General features: G+C 42.8%; 1 protein-coding gene across 7 annotated transcripts in view; it reads right to left on the reverse strand.

The window, feature by feature from the left end:
* MTUS2 (microtubule associated scaffold protein 2) overlaps window positions 1–20,100 on the reverse strand; it is a 594,294-nt gene that overhangs the window by 99,213 nt on the left and 474,981 nt on the right. The window lies entirely within an intron of this gene.

Below are 20,100 nucleotides of genomic sequence, written 5' to 3' on the forward strand. Positions count from 1 at the left end.
GGGTCCCCTGAGTCCATGGACCTCAGTGATTATTTCCTTAATTCATAAATGTATGATCAGAATGGATGTACTTAGCAATTAGCAGATCCCTACATTGCTTCCTTTGCATGTAGAGTAAGAACTAGTGAAGGAGCAGTCCATAAAATTGTCTCACCCTGAGTAAAGTAGTAAATTACAAATAGGACTGTATCCTAGAAGGAAGGGCAGAGGTTAGTGCCACTATCAAAGACTTAAAGGATGCAAGGCTAGTGACCCTCACCATATCCCCCATTTATTTTTTATTTTTTTTAAAGATTTCATTTGTTTATTTGTCAGAGAGAGAGCATGCACAAGCAGGGAGAGCAGTGGGCAGAGGGAGAAGCAGGCTCCCCGCTGAGCAAGGAGCCCGATTTGGAACTCGATCCCAGGACTCTGGGATCATGACCTGAGCTGAAGGCAGGCGCTTAACTGACTGAGCCACCCAGGCGTCCCTCATACCCACCATTTAATTCACCAGTCTGGCTCCTGGAAAAAAATAGATGGATCATGGTGAAAGACAGTGCCCCACCACAAACCTAACCAAACAGCAGGCTGAATACGCCTGGTGTGGTAATATTTACTAGAGCGGATGAACACAGATTCTGGTGTGTCCTATATGTCTGTTCAGTTAGTAAAGGCAGTCTTCATGCCAATCAGAGCGAAGCAGTTAGCCCTCTATGGGATGAATAACATTACTCAGTGAAACCGTGCCCCAGGGCCATGATAGTTCTGCTCACGGTCATAGTAAGGTCTGTGGACATAGGCCATGTGAACATCTGCAGAATTGGTCCATTAAATTGATGAAATCACGTTAATCCAACTGGATAAGCAAAAAGTGGCAAGTACAGTGAAGGTCTTATTAAGACACATGTGCTCCAGAAGGAAGTGATAAACTCTTCAAAGATACAGGGAGCCAACACACTGATAATGTTTTTAGGGGCCCAGTGGTCTATGGCAAGGCAGAACATTTCCTCCAAAGTAAAGGACAACTTATTGTGTCTTGTACTTCCTAACGTTAGGAAAGAAATATAACCCTTGGTAAGCTGCTTTGCATTTTGGAGGCAGCATATTCCTCACTTAGAAATACTGGTGTGGTTGATATGAGGAATTGTTAATATCAGGAAACAAACTGAGGGTTGCTGGAGTGGTGGGGGGTGGGAGGGATGGGGTGGCTGGGTGATGGACATTGGGGAGGGTATGTGCTACGGTGAACGCTGTGAATTGTGCAAGACTGTTGAATCACAGATCTGTACCTCTGAAACAAATAATGCAATATATGTTAAGGGGGAAAAAAAAAGAAGAAGATAGCAGGAGGGGAAGAATGAAGGGGAGTAAGTCAGAGGGGGAGACGAACCATGAGAGATGATGGACTCTGAAAAACAAACTGAGGTTTCAGAGGGGAGAGGGGTGGGGGTATGGGTTAGCCTGGTGAATAGTATTAAAGAGGGCACATTCTGCGTGGAGCACTGGGTTTTATGCACAAACAATGAATCATGGAACACTACATCAAAAACTAATGATGTAATATATGGTGATTAACATAACAATAAAAAAATATTAAAAAAAAAGAAAGAAACACTGGTGTGGCCCATTTATTAGGTGACATTCAAAGAATTCTGGAGTTGGTCTTAGCCATAGTCCCAGCAGCTCCGCCATTTTCCTACCTAGCTTCCTTTACTCTCTTATGGGTTTTCTTGGCACACAATTCCCTGGTAATTCATGTGCTCTCAGATCTGTGTCTCAGACTGCTTTTGGAGTACTCAACCTAAGACAAATTCACAGAAGGAATGAGGTAGCTACAGGTAAGCGGGGAGGGCTGGGTTTTATTTGATGGCCAAGGATTACAGCGATGAAAACAAACCATGGTTATAGGTGATTGGCCTAACGTATCCTAACTGGATGCAGATCTTGGACAGAGGCTGCCCTGATGGGCCTGGGTGAGGACTGCCTCCCAGTGAGTGAACAAGGCTGAAAACCTTATTCTGTTCCCTGGACACTGGCTTGTCATCTCCCCAGTAGCATCTGGTTTTGGGAACTGCAGACATGCTGTACACATATTTGGAGAAAAGACTTCTTAACAAAGGTGCTGTAGTCCCTCCTCCAGCCCCGTGTGGCTGACTTGGATTTCTTCCTTGGATTCCATGCAGGCATGATGGTAGCGACATAATTTTGAATTTAATTTCATTTAAAAAATATATCTAATACTGGGGCACCTGGGTGGCTCTGTCAGTTAAGCATCCGCCTTCGGCTCAGGTCATGATCCCAGGGTCCTGGCATTGAGCCCCGTATCGGGCTCCTGGCTCAGTGCTTCTCCCTCTCCCTCTGCCTCTCCCCCTGCTCATGCTCTCTTTCTCTCTATCTCTGTGTCTGAAGTGAATAAATAAAATCTTTAAAAAAAAATATCTAATACCAAGCACTGTGATAGTCACAATCTTCACTCCTAATATTACATTTTTTAAATATATGTTACAAATTGTATGATGATTTGTAATAATTCTTTTCATGTCATTAATTCATTCAACAAATATTATTCTATGCTTTCTATACATCAGGCACTATTCGAGGCTAAACTAATAGTGACTGGGATTTTTTTCCACACAGCATTTTCCTATACAGATTTAAATGCCAGAGAACTGAAACATAATACACCAAGAGTTATTATATATTGATTGTAAGTTCTCTGTGTTTGTGTTTTTGAGTGTTTTGGGAGGCGGCAACTCTTTCCTTCTTTGGATTATATTCTTCTAGACAATGCAAACCATGTGACTGCTTTTAAAAAGTCATCATCTCTGGCAGCGTTCTGTCCCCCGTGGGTGACTGAGTGACATCTTAACCACACCTGAGGACAAACACATAAAAATACAAGTTCCCAAGTCCACACACAATTATGATTAGTTTCATGAAGCTTGTAGAAACAAGACCCCAAGACTGTCTCAGCGTAGCTGGGTGCCATTTATTTCATTTCAAATTTGACAGCATGAGAGACAGACGAGGACTTTTTTCCTCCTCTTCTCAGCTTTCCACTGATGAATTTTGCAGGGCCCCAATTTTAAAAAGATCTGAAAGACACCATATTTTGAAAGCATGACACGGCAATGTTTCCCCTACCTAATGAATATATTAATGAATTCTGACAAAAAGAGTTATGTTCCTGTCTTCTTAAAACAGCCATTTAAGCAAAACAAGTAGCATCCCCTGAAGGGTTTGTTAAGTACAGCATAGCCTAGTGGAGTGATGATAAATATGGATTTCAGGCATTCTGATTAATAATCCTGGCCCTGCCCTGCATAAATGCTATGGATTTTCTTAATAAAGCAAAACTCAGCTGGGACTCCATAGGTACCTTTTGAGCGAGGACATCCCGCCTTCTCAACTGGCCCCATCCCCAAGTTTTCTCATCTCACTTAACAGCACCAAAATCACTCACCATCCACACCAGGAACCAAGAAGATACATCTGATTTCTCTCTTTGCCTTCACTGCCTCCCTGAAATCTAATATACCCACACTGCCCCACCTTCAAAATATATCCAAATTCACTTTTCACCACCTCCACCGTCATACTGGTCCAAACCACCAGACCTCCTGCTTGGGTTATGTTCACCATCTCTAAACCGACCTCCCTGCCTCCCCTCTGGTCTCCCCAGTCATTCTCCACAAAGCGGCCAGGGTGTTCTTTCAAACACATAAATCAGGTCATGCACTATCTACGTGAAAACCGCCCAGCAGCACTGACCACAGCAAGTAAGCCAACTTGATGGATGATCTGAGTCCTCCTTAATGCTTGAGCTTTATTTCCTTCTATTTGCCTTCTTATTCCTGACATTCCTGCCACACCTTCTTGCTGTTTCTCAAACACCTCAAACCCATTATTGTCTCAGGACCTGTGCATTTCATGCTTCTTCTGGCTAGAACATTCTTCCCTCCACATTTTCACAAGGTTGGCTCCTTCATAACATTCAAGTCACCTCTTCTTTGATTACTGCAAAGTAACCCACCCCACCCCCAGATACTCCTTATACCATTACCCTGGCTTTATTGTCTTTGTAGCATTTATTTTATTTTTTTTAAAGATTTTATTTATTTATTTGAGAGAAAGAGAGAATGAGAGACAGAGAGCACGAGAGGGAAGGGGGTCAGAGGGAGAAGCAGACTCCCCGCTGAGCAGGGAGCCCAACGTGGGACTCGATCCCGGGGCTCCAGGATCACGACCTGAGCCGAAGGCAGTCGCTCAATCAACTGAGCCACCCAGGCGCCCTCTTTGTAGCACTTATAATTATATGAAGTTACATTATATTGTACATGTGTTCATGTCTTTCCCACTAGGAAACAAGGTCATGAGGACAGAAATTCTACCTTGGATCTCCAGAGCCTAGAATAATGCCTGGTATCTTGTAGGCATTCAGTAATATTTGTTGAATGCACGAATGATATGAAAAGAATCATTATAAGGTACTATACAGTTTGTACTGTACTTTAAAAAATATAACATTAAAAATAAGATTGTGACTCTCACAGTGCTTAACAGAGATCTATTTCTTAAATCCAATTAAATTCAGGAAGGATTAATGGTACAGTTACATGTGCTCATTGTAGTATTGACCTTGTGGACAAAATCTAATGGGAACACAACCTGAGTCCTATCTTCGGAGTCATCCAAGAACTGTGTCCTTACCCCAGGTAGTGCCTGGGTCTTGGTGACTGGTTGACTATATGACAAGGGAGGGAGGAACTCAACATCTCACTGAGATTCTGAACATAGCTAATAGGGAGACCAGTAAGCCCACCGGTAATAATTAGGAAGTTATGAGTTGCGTGAGTACCAATTTGGGAGAGAAGGCTAAGGCAAATTTTTCAAAGGTGATAGTTCCACTTGGTCTACAGGAAACAGAGCAATAACATTTGTTCAAGGTCATTCCAGGGATTACCGTCAGAAAAGGAAAAAAACAAATGGCTGTGGCCTTTGGACTCTGTGCTATTTTTCAGATCAAAGGTTGCCATGCTGGGCAGTATTCTGGGCAGCCCTAGGGATCACTAGAAACTGCAACATGTCAAAACAATAACAAAGGAATCTGGAAGTTCTGGTTGAATATAAGCTTGTTATCCCACCTTCTTCGTGGCTTTGCCTACAGCTGGCCCCCGAAAGAAGATGTGTGCAGTTATGTAACCTTCATTCATGCTTCCTTAAGGAATCCTGTGACTACCTTATGTATGGATTTCTCTAGTTCAGTCCATGAAAAGGAATAGACTTTTTCTTTTTTTGCTTAAAACCATTCTGGATTCCCAAGTATCAGATATCACTGCACAGATGATACACTTAAAACCATTTTTAAGTGTACAGCTCAGTGGCACTAAGCACATTCATATTGTCGTACAACCACCACCATTATCTCCAGAACTTTTTCATCTTCCTGAAATCAAACTGTGTCCCCGTCAAACACTAACTCCCTAGGCCCTAGCAACCACTGTTCTATCTTCTACCTCTAGGAATGGACTACTCCAGGTACCTCATATACCCACTTCTCAGTTTTATCAATTGCTGAGCTAGGAATGTTTTAAAATGTCACTGCATCAAAACTCACATAAATGTACACCAAAAGTGTGAATTTTACTGTCTGTAAAGGATTCCCCAATATATAAACCTGAATTAATGAAAATTCTTACTTAATTTCCCCAGCACCAGGGTGGTCCGGAGAGGATGTGAGGTGAGTTGAGGATTCTTGTCTCAGCTGGCTGTCCCTCTGGTGTGGGGACTCAGCTCTGTTTTCCCAGCACTCTACAGAGATCTCGAAGACCAAAAGTACACATGTGACAACAGGGATGAACTTGGGGGGCATCATGCAGAGTGAAAAGAGCCAGATGCAAAAGGACAAACACCGTGTGATTCTACTCATATGAGGTACCTGCAGTAGTCAAATTCATGGGGACAGAGAAGAGAATGGTGGTTGCCAGGGGCTGGGGGAGGGGAAATGGGGAGTCAGAATTTAATGAGGACAGACTTTCAGTTGGGGAAAATGAAATAGTTCTGGAGACGGATGGTGGTGAAGGTTGTACAACAGTGTACTTAACACAACTGAATTATACGCTTATAAATGGTCAAATGGTAAATTTTGTTTTATATTTTATTTTATTATTTACTATATTTATATTTCACAATAAAAAATTGAAAAAAATGTAAAAAAGGATGGAGAGTGTGAAGAAGGTCCCTAAACCTCTCACACGTACCCCCATTCTAGGATATTTGCCCCCAAAGCTGTCTGAAGATGAGACGTATCTAACTTAACCCTCCTGCTCACTACACACTGTATGTGACCACAGCAGAGTTCCTGTCACACCATCACCACAGCAGAGGGCTGGGGCGGGAGGTAGCCCTGGTATTGTGACACTTGTTTCAGGGGTAACCAAAGCCCTTGGGGCTCCACCGAGCCTGAAACCAACTGTAACTAGAATAGCTCTTCAGGAATTTCTCAAAAGTAATATGGTAGAACCATCCACAGTGGCTCTGCTCCTAGCCAACAACTATTTCAGCCCAATAGGGACCCCAAAACATCTTTTCAGGCTCAATGTAAATGCATCTCACAAATCCACTGTTTGATCAATTGATCTGACTCACAAGCTACTCCTGACCCTCTCATAAACCCCTGACCCCTACACATACTTTGGATTAAACCCCTAACCCTACACTCTTCCAGGAATTTCTATTTAAAGAAAAGAAAAGAAAAGAAAAGAGTATTGTCAAAACAACCTTTGGTTTCTCCTTTCTACTGGTAAAAGGAAACTATGATTAAAACTCAGATCAATTTCAATGAGAACAGAGGCATCAAGTATGTAACCATGTGTATGGGATCTTAATGAGCTTAATTTATAGGCTGTCATTGCTATGAGAAAAAGAATGGGGTGAACAGATGCAGCTGGCCCTTTTTAATGGCAGTAGGAAATATTGCTGGGGGCAAGATAACAACCTTGAGCAAGCTATATACAGTAAGACATAAAATATGGACCTGTCTTTTTCAGTTCAAATGGATGTAAGAGCTGAGAATGTGCCATCAAAAATCAAACACCAATGCAGCCAAACTCAAATTTTACTCAGAGGCGATAATCCAATATAAGTTATTCATAAGCCACGTGTCCTAAGACATCCCCCCTGTTTGCAATGCAAAAGTGGCTTAATTATTTTCCAATTTTAAAATAAAATGATCTATAATGGGAAAGTCAGAACTGACTTTGATGATTATAAACAAAAACCTTTGGAAAAATGTCTATTCATGTCTTCTGCCCATTTTTTTTTTAAATTGGAGCATTCATTTTTGGGGTGTTTAGTTTTGTAAGGTCTTCATATACTTTGCATACTAATGTCATTTGCAAATATCTTCTCCCATTCCATAGGCTGCCTTTTAGTTTTATTAATTTTCCTTCACTGTGCAGAAGTTTTTATCTTGATGAAGTCCCAATAGTTTATTTTTGCTTTTGTTTCCCTTGCCTCTGGAGACATATCTAGTAAGAAGTTATGGCCGATGTCAGAGAGGTTACTGTGTTCTCCTCTAAGATTTTAATGGTTTCATGTCTCACATTTAGGTCTTTAAACAATTTTGAATTAATTTTTGTGTATGGTGTAAGAAGTGGTCCAGTTTCATTCTCCTGCATGTTGCTGTCCAGTTTTCCCTACACCATCTGTTGAAGAGACTGTCATTTTGCCACTGGATAGTCTTTCTTGCTTTGTCAAAGATTAATTGACCACATAACTGTGCGTTCATTTCTGGGTTTATTTATGGGTTTTCTAGCCTGTGCCATTGATCTATGTGTCTCTTTTTGTGCCGGTCGCACACTGTTTTGATCACTACAGCTTTGTAATATAACTTGAAGTCTGGAATGCCTCCAGCTTTGCTTTTCTTTTTCAAGGTTGCCTTGGCTGTTCGAGGTCTTCTGTGGTTCCATACAAATTTTAGGACTGTTTGTTCTGGCTCTGTGAAAAATGTTGTGTATTTTTTAAAATTTAAATTCAATTAGCCAACATATAGTACATCATTAGTTTTTGATGTAGTGTTCAATGATTCATTAGTATCTTTTGGTATTTTGATAAGAATTGCATTAAATGTGTAGATTGCTTTGGGCAGTATAGACATTTTAACAATCTTTGTTCTTCCAATCAATGAGCATGGAATGTCTTCCCATTTATTTGTGTCTTCTTTAATTTCTTTCATCAGTGTTTTATAGTTTTCAGAGTACAGGTCTTTTATCTCTTTGGTTAGGTTCATTCCTAGGTTATCTTACGGTTTTTGGTGCAATTGTAAATGAAACTGATTCCTTAATTTCTCTTTTTCTGCCTCATTATTGTTGTAGAGAAATGTAAGATTTCTGTATGTTGGTTTTGTATCCTGTGACCTTACTGAATTCGTTTATCAGTTCTAGCAAAGTTTTATGGAAGTGTTGAATCGCTGAATTGTACACCTGAAACTGATAGATATTACACTGTATGTTAACTAACTGGAATTTATATAAACACTTAAGGGCGCCTGGGTGGCTCAGTTGGTTGGGCGACTGCCTTCGGCTCAGGTCGTGATCCTGGAGTCCCGGGATCGAGTCCCGCATCGGGCTCCCGGCTTGGCGGGGAGTCTGCTTCTCCCTCTGACCCTCTTCCCTCTCGTGCTCTCTATCTCTCATTCTCTCTCTCAAATAAATAAAATCTTAAAAAAAAAATAAATAAATAAATAAATAAACACTTAAAAAGTAAACAACCACCTCAGTTTTTAGCTGTTTTGATAACTAAGAAGCCAAAATAAAATACGAATTAAATTCAAGCTCTGTGCATGCAGACAGAGGCAGATTTAGATCCCAGAGAACAAAGATTATTCTCAGTAATCTCTTTGCCTGAGTAGATTACCAAGGAAGGCAACTAGATGCCCTTTTGTTGGACTCCTATCTGTAGACATGCTGCATTTTACCAAATGGTCCTTCATCTTACCCAAAAAATTAATCAAGTAAACTGTAAATATAATGAAAAGTGAACAAAGCCAACCTTCCTGATCCTAATTTTTCCACTCGTGATATTAGCAAATTCACAGTAGCCTGTCACAGTGCTAAACTGAAGGTCAACTAAGGGAAATACACTGAGATTGAGAGTAGACCTGGAATGAGTTATAACCTCCCCATCCCGGCCGTCTGCCCAACCGGTGGGTTAATTTCACATGGGCTGGTGGAGTTGCAGGACAACCCATTTGGACTTTGGGTGCTCAGAGCCACAGGAATGCAATTTCATTGGAGAGTATGACAAAGTTCTGTGCCCTGGTAAATGCATGCTCAGAGTGAAGCGCTGATAACATCATATAGATGTGACATGTATGTGCTATATATCGAGGTGTGACAGGTGAAGAGAGTTCCTAGTCTTTATATTAATAGGTGTAAATATCACTAACAGGATTTTAAAATGCTGACCGCACTGATAGGACCTCAGTTCCCTAGACTGTGGAATGTACTATATTAGTCTCAGTAAATGGCATCATCAGCCACACAGCTAACCAATCTGAAGCCCAGCTCTCCCTAAACACCTCTCCTAAGCAGCCCCAAGGCCAATTTTGCACCCAGTCCTACTGACTGCTACCACCCAAGTATCTCCTCATGTTATCTGCTTCTCCCAGCTCCACTGTCATCCAGGATGCTGACACCTCTTGGATCCTCACTCTAAACTCCCACCACTGACCTCCCTGAATTCACTCTGTCCCCTCCATCCTCTGCTCACCCTCTGCAAGAGTAATCTTCACGGGCACACAAAGCTGATTGTTACACATCCCCTCCAAAGCCCAACCTGCTCTCTACGGTTCTTGGGACGGTACATCATGCATTAACTGCTCTACCTGTGACATCCCCACCATGCTCCTCTCTCCAGAGCCTCGTGGTCTCTTCTCTATCCATTCTTCATGCTTATGGTCCTACCAGCCTTCTCCCATCACAGGGGCTTTGTGCTGACACTCCTGCTGCTTAGGATATTCATCCTTTTCCCTCCTCACCTACGAAAAAGATCCTTCAGTTCTCTGTTCAATCATTACTTCCTTAGAAGTAATCCCTGCCTCTCTCTCCTAGGAGAGGTCAGCTCTGCTCTTATGTGCCCTCACTGTACCATGTGCCACTCCACTGGCCCACCCATTACAGTTCTGATCTTACACATATCTGTAAGTTCAATGAATTTACTTATAACCAATGAATTTACTTATACCCCCTCCCCGCCAGCTCCATCCCCAGTGCCTACCATCCTGCCTAGCACACAGCAGGCTCTCAATAAATACCTGTGGAACGGAGAAGTGAAAACTTCAAGATTGTAGGGCTTGAAATCTTCAAATCCTTGGAGTGGAAGATCTACCAAGACACAAGTGGCAAGACTTTAACAGCAAAAGGAGCTGGCCCAGAGCCCCTTCCCTCGGTGTATGGAGGGAACAGTCCTATCAGGGATAGTGAGACTGATCTGCATATAGCTCTAAGCTCTGCCACGTATGCAGGAAAAAGCTGCCATGCCTTTTCCATTCCTAAGACCTTTATTTAGAATGCAGGCTTACTGGAGTTACTCTCTTCTAGGGGAGTAATTGGGCAGCTGGACTCAGTTGCTCAAGGATATGTTTATATGTACATACATCTGAAATGAATATAACACTCTATGTTAATTATATTTGAATAAAAAACTGTAGAAAAAATTAAACTCCTCATTAAAATTTGCTGACAAATATAAAGTGACAAAAATCCTCTCCTTGACTAAACTTTAGTCCGGCTCTTCTGAGCCCTCTTTATGACTACGCTTCCGTGGGCCCTCTCTTCAGCCTGCCTAGCACCCTTTGGCCAGCAAGAATCATGCTTTATTAGTTTCCCAAGAATACCCCCTACCCTGATATCTTATCACCTTCCATATCTGATCAAATTTCTCATCACACCCTTGATACCTGTTGGCCTTGGACTGCCTTCAGCAAGAATCCTGTCAAGTTCATTTAGCAAGAATCCTCCTGCCCTTGATGTCTTCTCTTGGTAGTTTCCCATCCCCTGCCCCCTCACTCTGCTCCTAGACTATAAATCCCCAGCTATCTTTGTTGTATTTGGAGTCAGTCCAGTCTCTTTCCCCTGCAGTGATGGTCATGACATCTATCACGATAGTCCTGAATAAAATTGTCCTTACTGTTTTCACAAGTAGCAGAACAAGTGGTTTTTTTTTTTTTTTTTTTTTCACAAAAGGAAAGCTTTACCTGGTGAGGGTCCTACACCTTGGTGTGTCCTTACATTTGTTCATTCTACCCATTTGTCTATTCAAAGCATTCTAAGTAGGTAATTCTTTCATCCTTCTCACAATTAGCGAGGGCCCCGTGCAGTAACAGGCTTCTTTATAAAATGAGCTGTATGTAGTGAAGTGTGGTACCCTGTCTGAGACCGAGTCTACCCTTCCCAGTGTGGAAAAGTGCTGGGAAGGGTCTGATCCAAAAGCTAAAATAATTATGACTTTCTCTGAACTGGTGGGAAACCAGTTCTTCTATTCTGGCAAACCAGGAAATGTCTCACTTTGGTTCATGCCTAGATGAGATGGCGTTGCGAGTGTTGGTGATTCCATCACTGACTGCTCTGGCACACAGTGGCGCTATCCTACAGTTCCATTTGTCTTCAAGCTGGTGTGAACGGACAGACCAGTAAAGGGAGCACTGCAGCAATGACCGGCAATAGGAAACTGGCCCTAAAGACTTCAGTACTGGGGGATCCTGGGACCCGCTGCCAAGTGTGGATGTGATGGAGCAGGGAGCTAAAGGAATTCTCTCTCCTCCCTTTTCTGGAGGGTAGAGGAAGACAAGTAAGACAAGTTCTGTAGAAGGAAGCAACTGAAACCCTCTTGGTTATCCCTGACAGCTCTACCCCCTACCCACTCTTTGCCTGGGAACTTGGGTAGTAAGATCAGGGCAACTCAGTGATCTGTGAGTGTGGCACATCCAGCACCCAGGGCCGCCCCACCATCATTACTCAGAGGACAGGAATAGGCCCAAAGAGTTAGTCTAGGGGCCAGAGAGACATTGAAACCAGAAATGATCTTCCGGTTGGACCATAAAAGAACATGTGTTGGGAAAGCATTCTGATAGAATGACTTTGTGTTTCTTGAAAATGTTGACTCATTTTCAGCCTGCCTTATGGTGCTCCTAAGAATTTAGCTCATCCTGATAAACTGTAGTCTGGAAGCCAGTGTTGGTCTTGTTCCCTCCTGGACACTGCAGCCCCAACAGCATGTCTGGCACACCTTTGACACAGAAGAAAAATGTAAGGAATGGATGAATCTAATAGGAGTTGGGATTAAAATCTGGTCCCAACACAGTTGTTACAAATTGATACAGCGGTCCTCACCCCCTAATTGTATTTTAAAAACTACAGCTAGATGTTTTGAGGCCATTAGTACTACTTGAGCAGGAGTTGGAATCTGTTTTCAGCTGGAAATAAGTAAGGTTAGAGGGCTTCAGTAAAGATAGGCTGGTCACAGGAGCAGGGCTAGGAGCGTCGCTGGCTGGGGTCCAAGCCTGGGGCTGCCACGTTTGACTGATCTGCAGACTGAGCAGAGGAGACTCTGTCTTGTGGAGGCAGTGGCTGTGTGCAGTATGTGTCCCTGGAGTGATGTCAGCAGCTGTGGCGGGACAGGCCTCATGTACCCAAGCTGTTGTCAGGACTGAGATAAGAGGAAAGCCATAGAGAACATGATGGTCGGCAATCACAGATAGCAGAGTCCTTAATTTTAATGCTGCAGCTTTCAAGGAACCCAGACTATTAATGGACACGGGAATGCAGAATACAGTTTGGGCTCAGCTCTTCTCATCGACTGTTTGGATTCCCTCTCTATGGACTGGAACGGTCCCCAGAGTGTGAATGCACGTGCAAAGTTCTGCATCCCAAGCAGAACTTGGGATACAAAAATATGGTACTTTTATTGAGTGTGGACATAAGTCATCGTTACATCAGAAAGTTCAGATAATATCAGGAGTCTGATGAGCACAGGATTTCCACTGGGCTTGGATAAGTAAATGGATAAGTAAACTCCATCATTACTTTGTTTTGTTATCAAAAAAAGTCTCTTCCAGTAGAAGAGATGATTATTCTTTTGGCTGTCATATTTCCCTTGCTGTTTACCTCTCACAAAATATATTCATGCAAAGAGATGTTTTATAAATACACACAGATTATTTTTTCTCCTTCTTTGGGAATTTTGCTGTGGTGCACTAAAAGAATATTCCTTAGCTTAGAAGCATTTTTCAAAAAATGCAACCCGTACTTGAGGTTTAATTATATACAATATAGGTCAACTTATTTTAAATGGGCCCCAAAGTGGCTGTCCCTGAACTACTTTGTATGTTTCGTACAAGTAAGTTTTCCTTTTACTGAGACAGAGTGGACAGTTAGAAATTAAAGAGCAACGCTTCCTCTCTGCACGTGGCCTGTAGAATATTTTCCAGGAGAGTGTTAAGTTGAGGGACCTGGAAGTGCTGATCTGCTGGGCGCTGCGTCTCCTCTTCCAGCAGATTGGGAAGCAAGCCATCCTTCAGCACAGACCATGCCCATGGCTGCCCCCCCCACTCTGTTTCCAAATACACACCTTCTGAGGGTGTCAAAACCCACAGGGGCCCCGCCGCTTCTGACCCCTGAAAGAGGGGACAAAGACAGCAGGGCCGATGGGGCAGAAGTGCAAAGCTGAGAGCCCCAGATTGAGAAATCTTCTTTATACTGACATACTTTTTATTCAAATCAGAAGACATTTTTCCATGTGTCTGAAAATTCGAGAAGGGCCACTTACGACATCTTTCCTTAGAAACATGTTTCTGCCTCGGTTCTGTAGCGCTGTGCATTTCCTCCCACGCAGGGTCTCTGGGTGTGATCACAGAGTCACCCCCAGCAGGCCCCCACTCCCCATAGCTGGGGAGTGCGTGGAAATGGACATCACCTCCGTTAGGCCCTCACGTCTAATTTAAAGTATCATTTTCCCTAACTGCCTAAAGCCTTGCACGAGGAGCAAAAATATATATAAATGTATACACACACTTAATTTTCATGTCATTTGAACTTGAGTTTGCCATTTGCAGTGAGCGATCTGTCCTTTCCTAAGACCAGAAGCTGATGAAATAGAAAGCCAATTCTAAGAATACACGTCTCATCTTCAAATACATGTCTGTGTTAAGTGGCTGGACTCTGTGATCCAAAAGCATCTAATGCACACACTGCACACTCTGGCCAGCCCGTCGCCTTCCTGCGTGCCACCTCAGCACTGTGTCCGTTCTCTCATCTCTTGCTCACATGGCTGTGTCACTGTCTTTTCTGCCACCTGGCCTTCAGCCTGCCAGGTGCCTCCCTTTTTCCAGGAAGCAGCCTCACTCATTTCCAGCAAACACCGGCCCTTGATAACTCATCATACACTGACCTATGCTTTCTCATTGTCACGTGCTCGTGTAATGTCACAAATGAGGCCAGTTCTCTAAGGGAGGACTCTGTGTCTTACACGAAAGAAGAAGCTGTATGGACCCAGACTCTGAAGGCCCACAGAAGGCACCGTGTCACTTCCTCACAAGGTAAATGTCGGACAAGGTGTCCCAGCCAAGGGTTTTTTTTTTTAAGATTTTATTTGTTTATTTGAGAAAGAGAGAATGAGAGAGAGAGAGAGAGAGAGCACATGAGAGGGGGGAGGGTTAGAGGGAGAAGTAGGCTCCCCGCCGAGCAGGGAGCCCGATGCGGGACTCGATCCCAGGACCCCAGGATCATGACCTGAGCTGAAGGCAGTTGCTTAACCAACTGAGCCAGCCAGGTGCCCCCCCTCCCCCCAGCCAAAGGTTTTAAAAGGGCTGGTTCTATTTAGCCTACTTGACATCTTCACCTGATATTTCAGAAGCACCTCAAACTCTCCCTGTCTGACAGCCCAACTCAGGAACCTCTGTGGAGACCACTTGTCTCTTCATTTCTACCTCAGCGACACTCCCCTCCTACCCCACCCCAGTGCTGGCAATATTGTTCTCTGACCTCCTCCTTCAATCTCAGAGCTCACATCCCTGACCTCCCAGACTAGGTCATACACACCACTACTGCTTTTTATATTAATTTCTGTGGCAACTTGATCTGTCCTTCTACCAGAATCTGAGCTCTATGAGCACACAGACCACGTCTGCTTCATGCCCTATTGTATTCCTGGTACTAAGCACAGTCCCAGTCGGTCCAGAGCAGGCACTTGATGATTATTGTTTAAATAAACAGTCATTGCCATGAAGTAGTAGCATATTCAAGCCACGTTTACATATACTGTCCCAATTCACCCTCATAAGAGTCTCATTGTACAGATGAGGAAACGGAGAGAGGTTCTGTGAATCTCCCAGGTCACAGTGCTGATAAGGATCGGGGTTGAGTCAGGCTTTCTGATCCCCAGTTCTGTGCTTTCTCTGCTGTGTTCTCTCATTTTTATCGTATAAGTATCATTCCAAACGTAAACTACTAGGAGGCAGCAGAAGGCAGCGATGAACGCAGGCTTTACTGTGAGAGTCACCTTGTTCCAGATCTCATCCTGTTCTGACTTACTTATGTGATTTCAGGCAAAGCAATTCACCTCTTACTAATGACAGTGCCCACCACAGGGTTGTGGGAAGAATTAAACAGGACTAGGTGCAGGGAGCCTGTACCCCAGTGCTTGGCACATGGTAAGCATACATAAATGGTAGCTAAAGGGAATGATGGGGAAACAGTACAGCAGTCCCTCTTAGTTCCAAAGCCTATAAGTAATTCCTATATTCTGGCAGGTTATTTTCCATCCTTAACTATGCTGTATGCCATAAACTATGTAGCTTCTGATTACATAGTATCAAACCCCTTTGTTTCATTGCACTAGAAATTTTAGCCATTCTTCTTTGCTGGCCACAGTTGCAAACTTTCTCCTCACTCAGTCTAGTCTACTTTATGTGCTCCAGATTTTTTTCCTGGCACAGAGCTTCCACTCTGTCCCTCAAATCCAGTGCCACCTGCATCTGGGCAGAAGCCCAGCAATCCGCCCCGTTAGGACCCTCGCTATAGATTACCAGCAGCAGCAGAAAGGCTTCTAGCCGGCTGCAAATTCTAATTTGTGTTCTTCCACCTCTTTCTTCCCTCGCTATGTTCAATCCTCCTAAAGCCAAGGCAGATTTTTCTTGAAGGGAATGTGGAAGCAGGCAGTCACAGCTATCCCCAGCATGGGACTGATTCTGTGTCAGCCTAAACTGACCCCTGTTTTCTCTTTGCTGATAAAGGCAGAGCGCCCCATACAACCATCTTAGATGCATACTTTCTAGCAGAACAATTTAAACTATTACAAGGAGAGGTTTATGACACGACCAACACAGTACACCCCACTGGTTACGCCAACTCTTATTCACAGAGAAATGAGGATGGTGGGGGAATCCCCCTTCCTCTTGGGAACTCTCCTCTTTCAACTCTGTTGTTTTTAAAGTTAAAGCAAATGTTAATATATGTCACATCAAATTACAATACAGCTCCCTGGAGGGCCGGTGAGGTTGAGGTCTGAGACTCTTCTCTAGTGTCAACTGAGATTTACAGATGCCCAATGGCAGGACCAGCTGGCCAAGCTGACGCCAGCATTACTGTGTCCTTCTCACGTCCTCTAACTCCCCTGCCATGGCGTTGGGGTCCCATGAGAACGAGCCACTGGTTATCCTTGAGTTTCTTCTTGCTGTGAGAGTGGGGTGAAACAGAGGGGAAGCACAGGTTGAGGGCCAGATGCCTGCAAATCCTGGCTCTGCTGTGCAGCCTTGGCTAACTTAGCCTCTTGCTGTTGTTACAGCTCTGGGACCTCATCTGGAGGCTAGAACCTATCACTGCCAGGGCAAAACCCACTGACACTATTCTTTCCTGGTTTTCAGTCAGAACAGTTTTTTAAAGGTATGTTATAGATATGAACTTCAAGAATTCAGAAGTATTAAAAAAAATTCTCCACCCTTGAGCCTCCATTTTTCCTCAGTATTGGGAAACATAATCTAGTTGCTTTTAGGTGAGAGTAAATCCCATCATTTCTCAATTTAGGTTTATATAACTCAGCCACCTTCTAGTTTAAAAACCTCCTCCCAGGGGCACCTGGGTGACTCAGTCGGTTGGGTGTCTGCCTTTGGCTCTGATCATGATTCCTGGGTCCTGGGATTGAGCCCTGTGTCAGGCAGGCTCCCTGCTCAGCAGGGAGTCTGCTTCTGCCCCTCCCTCTGCCCCTCTCCCCACCTCCCTGCTTGTGCTCTCTGCTCTCTCAAATAAATAAAATAAAATATATTTAAAAAATAAATAAAAATAAAACCCCCCTCCTGGGTTTTTTCTCCTCTCTGCTCCACCCTGGGTTGATCCCAGGGGACTCAAGTCACTGATCACGGTAGGAGCAGGGACTTGCTGGCTTCTGGTTCTCCTTCCATCTTCTTTGTGGGCTGGCACTCTTTGAACTATGACTCTTCTGGAAGGATTCTGGGAGTGTGACCTTTCACATCACACTGCTGCTGGGTTAAACTACACCTAAAGGGCTGTGGTCCCTGGCTTTGTCCTCACAGAATCCTAGAAGGACTGTGCCCTCTGGTTGTTGGGTTCACACAGGTCCCCTTCTCCATCTTCTGTTGGAGGTGTTCTCTATCCACTGAAGCTTGCAGGAGACTTGGTCTGCCCTTACCACTCTCCAGCAACCTCTGCTCCTTCACTGTGGCTGGAGAGAAGTCAGGGAGGTTTGTCACTACCAGGAGTCCAAGTGGGACAAACAAGGTAAAGGTCTCCGCCACTCTGTGATCCCCCAAATTATGGTGGGTGTTCCACTGAGTTTAAGTCCCTCCTCTGGGACTCAGCCTTGATGCAGGAGCAAACAGACTAAGGCTGAATCTTGAGATTCTTCTGGAACCTTTCCCCTTTCCAGCTTGGTTTATTGACCTCTAATTGAGGGAGAATGGGAGGCCAGACATTAATTTCTGCCCCTTTGAAATCTTTTTGGTTTCTCAGGCTTTTCAGGGTAAAGCTGAGAATAGGAGTGCTCGTTGAGCTCTGTGGCATGCTATGGGGAAGGTGCCTGTGTGCCCAGATGCCCAAATCAGGGGCAATAAAGGCTTTGAATATTAGTTACCACAAATGAACACTTCACACCCTTACTACAGATGCAACCCATTTCCCTAGAGAAGTGAAAATTCACTCCACCGAACGCCAAATACATTTGCTTTTTCTGTAAGTTTCAAATGAGTAAGACCCAAAGGACAATAAGAAAATGATCACATGAACTATCATCTTTTTCTTTTTAAAAAAAAATTATTTAAAAAATTAACACACAGTAACACTGATGGTGTTGTGTGTGCATGTGTGACTTTTTTTGTGTATGGTTCTATACATTTTAAAATATTTCTAGATTTGTGTAAGTACCACTGAAACCAGGACATAGAAGCTTCATCAGTCAAAAAAAATCCTCTTTGCACCCCGCCCCCCAACTGACCCTGGGCAACTACTATCTACCTTCTATCACTGTAGCTTTATCGTTTGGAAAATGTCATATATGTGGAATCAAAGAGCATGTAATTTTTCAAGACTAGCACAGCAGAATGCCTCCGAGAATCACCCAAGTTGTCCCATGTGTTAATAACTTATTTTTTTTAAATATCTGTGGAGTCTATGGGAATATCCCCTCTTTCATTCCTAATGCTATTAAGTTTGTTTCTTTCTTTGTTAGCCTTATGATAGGCTTAACAACTTTATTGACTGTCTCAAAGAACCAGTTTTTTGTTTCATTGATTCTCTATTATTTTTCTGTTCTCAATTTCAATGATTTCTCTTCCTACCTTTATTATTTCCCTTCATTTGCTTGCTTTGAAGTATTTTTGTGCTATAACTGTGCTATATGCTATAAGAGTATATTCTTTTTCATTCAGTGTCTTGAGGTAGAAGCTTAGATTATTGATTTGAGACCTTTCTTCTTTTCTGAGAACTTAATGCTATAAAGATCCTTCTAAGCACTATGTTAGCCATGTTCCACAAATTTCTGAATGTTGTATTTTTATTTTCCTTCAATTTAAAATATTATCTAATTTCCCTACAAAAAAGACTGCTTTTTGGCCCATGGGTTATTTAGAAGTATGTTATTTAATTTCTAAATGTTTTAAGATTCTCCTCTTATCTTTCTCTTACTGATTTGGGTCTAATTTCATCAAAGTCAGACAACACACTTAGTATCATTACAATTATTTTTAATTAGTTCATTTTATGACCCAGAATATGGCCTATCTTGGCAAATGTTCCATTTTTGTCCACTTGAAAAGAACGTGTATTCTGCTACTGTTGAGTGGAGCCTTTCATAAACAACAGTAGGATCCTGTTGGTTGATGGTGTTGTTCAGTTCTTCCATATCCTTGTTAATTTGCAGTCTACTGCTTCTGTTTATCACCGAGAGAAGTACGTTAAAATCTCCAAGCACAATTTTGGATTTCTCTTTTTCCTCCTTTCAGTTTGCTCCATTTTTGCTTGATGTATTTCAAAGGTCTATTGTTAGGTGCACACACATTTAGGATTGTATGTCTTCTTTGTGAGTTGACCTTTTTATCATTATGTAATTGCCCTTTCATCCCTGGTAATTTTCTCTGCTCTGTCGTCTACTTGATATCAGTGTCTGATATCAATACAGCCACTCCAGTTTACTTTTGGTCTATGGTTCCATGTTATATCCTTTGACTTTTAACCTAATATATATATATATATATATATGTGTGTGTGTGTGTGTGTGTGTATATACACATATATATATAAAAGTCTCACACACACACACACACACACATATATATATATATATACATATATACATATATATATGAGTTTCTTACTGACAGCATATAACTGGGTCATGTTTCTATACATACTTTGACAATCTTGATCTTTTAGTTGGCGTGCTTAGACCCAAGGTCTGCAAGCTTACTATAAAAAGCCAGATAATAAATATTTTGGACCTTGTGGCCTATACAGTCTGCTGCCCTACTCAACTTTACTACTGAACTGAGACAGCACACATGGGGGAATAAAAAGGAATGAGTGTGGCCGCGTTCTAAGAAAACCTTATGTA

The sequence above is a fragment of the Zalophus californianus genome, chromosome 3 (genome assembly GCF_009762305.2).
Source record: "Zalophus californianus isolate mZalCal1 chromosome 3, mZalCal1.pri.v2, whole genome shotgun sequence".
Lineage (NCBI taxonomy): Eukaryota > Metazoa > Chordata > Mammalia > Carnivora > Otariidae > Zalophus > Zalophus californianus.